At 39.6% G+C, this 5,348-nt stretch overlaps 2 long non-coding RNA genes across 4 annotated transcripts; both read right to left on the reverse strand.

The window, feature by feature from the left end:
- Positions 1,071–3,230, reverse strand: LOC110436591. 3 transcript variants are annotated; one of them, XR_002454394.1, is made up of 4 exons: positions 2,933–3,230; positions 2,302–2,512; positions 1,691–1,824; positions 1,071–1,555 (listed from the first exon to the last, which is right to left on the reverse strand). It is a non-coding gene; the product is annotated as an uncharacterized LOC110436591 (long non-coding RNA). The 3 variants fall into 3 exon arrangements; XR_002454395.1 differs by having other exon boundaries at positions 1,691–1,838; positions 2,302–3,219; XR_002454393.1 differs by having other exon boundaries at positions 2,302–3,192.
- LOC110436089 lies at positions 3,758–5,062 on the reverse strand. Its single transcript, XR_002453758.1, has 2 exons — positions 4,670–5,062; positions 3,758–4,224 (listed from the first exon to the last, which is right to left on the reverse strand). It is a non-coding gene; the product is annotated as an uncharacterized LOC110436089 (long non-coding RNA).

The following is a 5,348-nucleotide window of genomic DNA, read 5'->3' on the forward strand; positions in this document are numbered from 1 at the left end:
AAAAAAGGGCCAATTGTAAAATTTGGGGGATTCGGCCCGTATACTCCTAGCGGGTTCGATAGGATCCAATTGGTTTCAGGTATGTACGGATTATGTTGGTATATACGTGACTTCTTTTGAGGCAAGTATATACGTGTATATTATTGTGAGACAGGTATATACGTGCATGCTAATAACTACAATGGAAAAGGATCTGGTTTAAATTGTTTGATTTTGACGTTGGGTTGGCATGCAATTGGGTATCTATCTTTTTAAAATGTCTGTATTTAAATAGTAGTATGTGTATATACGAAGTACGGTTGCATACTTCAACAAGGACGATGAGTATTTATTAATATTAATTTGTATTGTTTTACGTGAACAAGTATTGACACATAGTTTAGTAAAAAAATAACTATATTTATATACTTGTTGTATTTGGGAGTATATTTATATACTTAAAGGATTATTTTAATGTTTATATTTAGGGTATGTACTTTTCGTCTGCGTTTTTTTAGGACTGTAGTATGAGCACATACTTTTTTAGAGTATGTGTACATACATATTATTTCTAATTGCAAACAAAACCACATGCAAAAACTATATTCGAACAGAGTATACGAAGTAAAAACTAGTCCAAAATGCTGTAGTAGTATGTACTATTATTTGCACCAAAATAGTATGAATAGATACAAGGATGCTTGCAAAAAAAAAGATACAAGGACAAAATGTCGAACAATGTAATAAATTGCCGCTACTATAATATGAAAAAGTATCTAGTGGTACAAACATTTCCTAGAAAGTATGAAGTGATACCTCGATGTAAAAAAGAAAGTATCCGAGGATAGTCAAACTATGATGTATAAGATTGAAAAGGATGCTAGATTGCTAGTTGTGTCAGTGTTCATTTAGAGAACTAGTGGAGGGCGCGCGCCTTCGCGCGCGATGGCAGAAGAGTAGAAGACCTTAGTTTGGTTCATGGTATGGTAGCATTGCTATGAAAAATAAGTATGAAACATATAATAGTTGTGATGATACTGGATGCGAGGGTTTTGAGAGAGCGATGTCCAATGTAGTGAGAATAATATACATATAGAATACTGCATCTAATTTAGAGTTTAAGTCTGCCAGCAGCATAGATATGTAGGCCAAACATATAGGTGCCGAAAATAGTTAAAATTTGCTACATGATAAAGTACAGTGCCTATACAAAAGCATTATAGAGTGTTGGTCAGAGATATTATACAGGGTCATTAGTAAGTGCACTGCGACCTTTGACGGTCTTGGAGCTTCCAGCATCTATACAAAAGCACTAAGTGTGGGGCAGAGAAGTATGTCCTAAAGCTGGCCTTACAATATGCTTGGAATGGCAAAGACAGTTCAAGTTCAATGCTATATAAATTAATACCGTCAGAGAAAAGAATATGACCCTAAACACAACTATGTTAAACAGAATGAATCTGCATAAAAAACAAATAAGAATCTATATGTATCAACCTTTGTCCCTTCTTTTGTTGACTCAGAGGCCCCATGTCCAGTGCTTTCAGCATGTGGTTTGGGTTCTTCAGTTTTTGATCTGCAGTTTATATCACATATATAAAGATTTGTTTGAATATGGGTCATGGAAAAACCTTGTTATAATGTGTTTTTTTGGAAATAGTAGTGTCATAAAAAAGACCTGAATGGTGCACATACAATGGGAACAAGCTACCTTGTTGGAGAAGAGTCCAAAGGTGGCCAAGGATGTTACTTTCTTGCGTTTTTTTGTCTTCTGTCTGCACGATGGCTGTGCATCCTTGTTGCTTATGTTATATCATGTGTGCATCTAGATGCTTTAAGCAAGAGCTGAAAAGAAATCCCTAAAGCAATGTTAAAGTTGTTGCTCCACTTTTAAGAAACGAGGTCCTTCTTCAGATCCAAGAAAAAGAATTAAGTAGCATTCACAACGTTAACATATATATTTTGAAAGAGATTATTTTCTTGGCATGGATGTTTAATTGGTGAGAATAAAATTCAGTCAAAAACCAAATATTGAATAAAACTGGTATGTATAATTTTTTATTTAATTATGGGTATTGGACAAGCTTATTTTAGTTGACGCACTGTGATACACTGGTATCTAATTGCAGGACCTGTTATTGGTTTATCACTAAAACATATTAAAAATTGCAGGCATGGGCAAGGCCATATATTTCCCTTTAATGTCAATTGATGCAATCACCTAACACAAGCATGAAAGCACACTGTCTAATCTGATTCTGCTGAACATTTCTGGTGTGCAGTCAGATATTCTTATCAAATGACAATCTAGAGAATAATTACCTTTACTTATCTCCACTTTGTTGACAACAGAACTGAGTTCTTTAGGTGACTCATGAGTTCCTTGTTGATCAATCATCATGACCGTCAATGACTAAGTTTGATATCTGTCAAATAAAAAGGAGCAGAGGGGAAGGCAACATTTTTACAGAAAAAATTTCATTTGTACACTGCAGTATTCCTTATAAAAAATTGCCAATTGTTGAAGCTTAACCTGACAAGAAAATATAAAACTTTTAGACTCGATTTGTAATCACAGCATAGAAATAAGAGGTTGTAGCATTCGTTATAACTGTTGGCATTCATTACTATAGCAAAGAAAATGGAAGTGCATATAACAGGCGTGAGACCCTATGTCCTTAGAAAATAATGGCAACTTAACCTTATCAGTTATTGCAATTTGAATATTTCAAGTTACCAGATAGTTTAAGTCAAATAAGTTCCCAAGATTTTAGGTCTCTAACTGGTAGCCTTAAAATCAGTTCAAATGCATTGAGACCTATGGGTCCTTCTTCTTTCTTCTCTGTAACATGGTCATCCTGAATCAGGGTAAATAAGTATTCGGAAAAGTAGCATGTAATTTATATCTATGACATTTTGCATGAGAGAAAGCGGAAATGCAACATCGACTGACTTCTGAATTATTTTGAATTATAGAAGACAACATCCACATCATCCAATGGTGTGTCATGTTTCTAGTCAAACTCCAGGCGCCTGTAGTCCTTTTTGAACCACCCATTGTGTAGTCCTTTAGGGATTGCCATTATCTGCTATTTTTTCAGGCAAAATAGAAAAATAATACCAATGAATTAGCCATGTTGAATTAGACCAAACTATATGCATGGAACCATTTAGAAAAAAAAGGCGGACAATGTTCAGGAGGAGGAGAGTGAAGTAAGTTTAAATGAGAAGTGGTATGTAAGGTCATAGTGGACATCATGTTGGAGAAAATCCCATGAGTCGAGTGTAAGTAATCTAAAAAAATACCACTCTTGGATATGAAATTAGGGGTGCAGACAGTAACCTCTACAACTAAATTCAGCTATTATAACTCAAATGAATATGCATGATTTTGCAGGTTTGCCATTTTCATTAGCATGGATGTTCATGTAACATGGAGGGACAGTATGCATCAGCCTGGTGTATGCTTTTGACCTATAGAAACTAACAGGTGCACAAATGCTTTGTCTTTTCAGCATGTGCCACAAAGGCAACTGAAATAGGAGCATAAAACAGTATGAGTAAGCAACAATATATATATCAGCAATGGAGCTTCAATCGAGCAAAGAAAACTGCAAGAATATACTTCCCCTTAGGTATTCATATTAGTATTCTCTAAATTACCTGATGGTAACCCATTTGTTTGCCTCCACTTCATGTAGTTGTATAGATATTTTCACATGTACAAACTATTTTCAATGAATCTAGAGATTACATGATTCTTCATATCACATTTTTCTTGAAAATTTCAATGGCTCCATCTATATTGCCCTTGCCATTCTATACCTATAAATCACTTCTAAAAATTAGCTACTTACCAATTAGGGAACTCTTAGGTAACTACAGTTGTCCAACAGTGAAACTAAAAGTATTCAGGCTATTATCTTATTGAATTGGAGCCAACCTTGAAATTGACATGAGAGTGTTCTGGTATCTTTTTTAGCAGGCATGCTATGATCATGCACCTGATAAACAATGGATTTTGAAGGACCCAAATAAATTTGGGAAGCTACTTCCCTTCATCTCACACAGTAACACTTTTAAGTTTAGCTAGCAGACTATAGTCACCAATCCACTCTGCAGGCCAGCTTTCAGTTACCAGCAATCACAGTTGAATTGGTTCTCATCTACTAAATAGCATACTCTCATCTGGAGCATCATAAATTGCTTTTTGATGCGCTCAAATTTCAATTCGAGTATTGTACCCTGCATTTAGCAAACAGAAATAGCAAACAAAAGGATCAAGGAAATTTAAGCAAAAATAAAGGAAAATGTAGCATAAAAGGGTCAACGCACATTTGTATAACCCTCAACATGGATATGTATAGAATAAAACTCAGCAAAGGACAAGAGCATGAAAAAAAATGATGCAATTATTTCAGGATATAAATTCCACAATTATTTTTGGCTATTTTATTTAAGTAGAAATTGCATAGGCATCGACAAAATCATAACTACAAAATCCAAGTAGCTGAGAACATGGAACTGCTACCCAAGCCCAACCAAAACATGTTAAGGAACCTGTTGTGGTTACAAAGCACTCAAATGATGCAATGCCTCTCTTCACAGTTAAAACTGGAAAAACAGTTTTGTTTAGTTTATTTACCGAGGAAGAAGATGTGCGAACAACAAATTACAATCTCATACATACTTTTGGAAGGGGGCAGCCGCGCCGTCAACCACCGGTAGGGCTCGGTTGGGCGCGTTGTGCCCGGGGAGGGCGGCCATCAGGGCCCCCGCGGCGGGGGCGGCCACCCGCGCCACCGGCACAGCACCCAACGGGGAGCGCCGAGGGCTAGCACCGCCTCCGGTGAGGAAGAGGCGACTAGGGTTCGTCAAGCGTCCGCGGATCAACTCATACATACTTACAGAAGGGGGCAGCCGCGCCGTCAACCACCGGCAGGGCTCGGTTGGGCGCGTCGTGCCCAGGGAGGGCGGCCATCAGGCCCCCGCGGCGGGGGCGGCCACCCGCGCCACCGGCACAGCACCCAACGGGGAGCGCCGAGGGCTGGCACCGCCTCTGGCGAGGAAGAGGCGACTAGGGTTCGTCAAGCGTCCGCGGATCAACACCCGCAGATCGATGGGAGGATGCAGCGCAAGAGAAGCCGCGATGGCGGCCACCGGCGAGGCCCAGCCGTGCACTCCGTGGCCGGGGATGGCCACCGGTGGGGCACATGCGCGGCGCTGCGCCGTATGCTGTGGGCACCGCCGTTCCGGCCCCGGTGTTGTTGGAGCACGCTTGCATGTCAGGAGAGAGGGAGAGGGCAGGGAGATGGAGGAAGGAGGACGGCCGCGGCCACGGCCGCTCCGAGGACCGGCTGTCGCCGCCG

Source organism: Sorghum bicolor, chromosome 6 (assembly GCF_000003195.3).
Source record: "Sorghum bicolor cultivar BTx623 chromosome 6, Sorghum_bicolor_NCBIv3, whole genome shotgun sequence".
NCBI classification, from domain to species: domain Eukaryota; kingdom Viridiplantae; phylum Streptophyta; class Magnoliopsida; order Poales; family Poaceae; genus Sorghum; species Sorghum bicolor.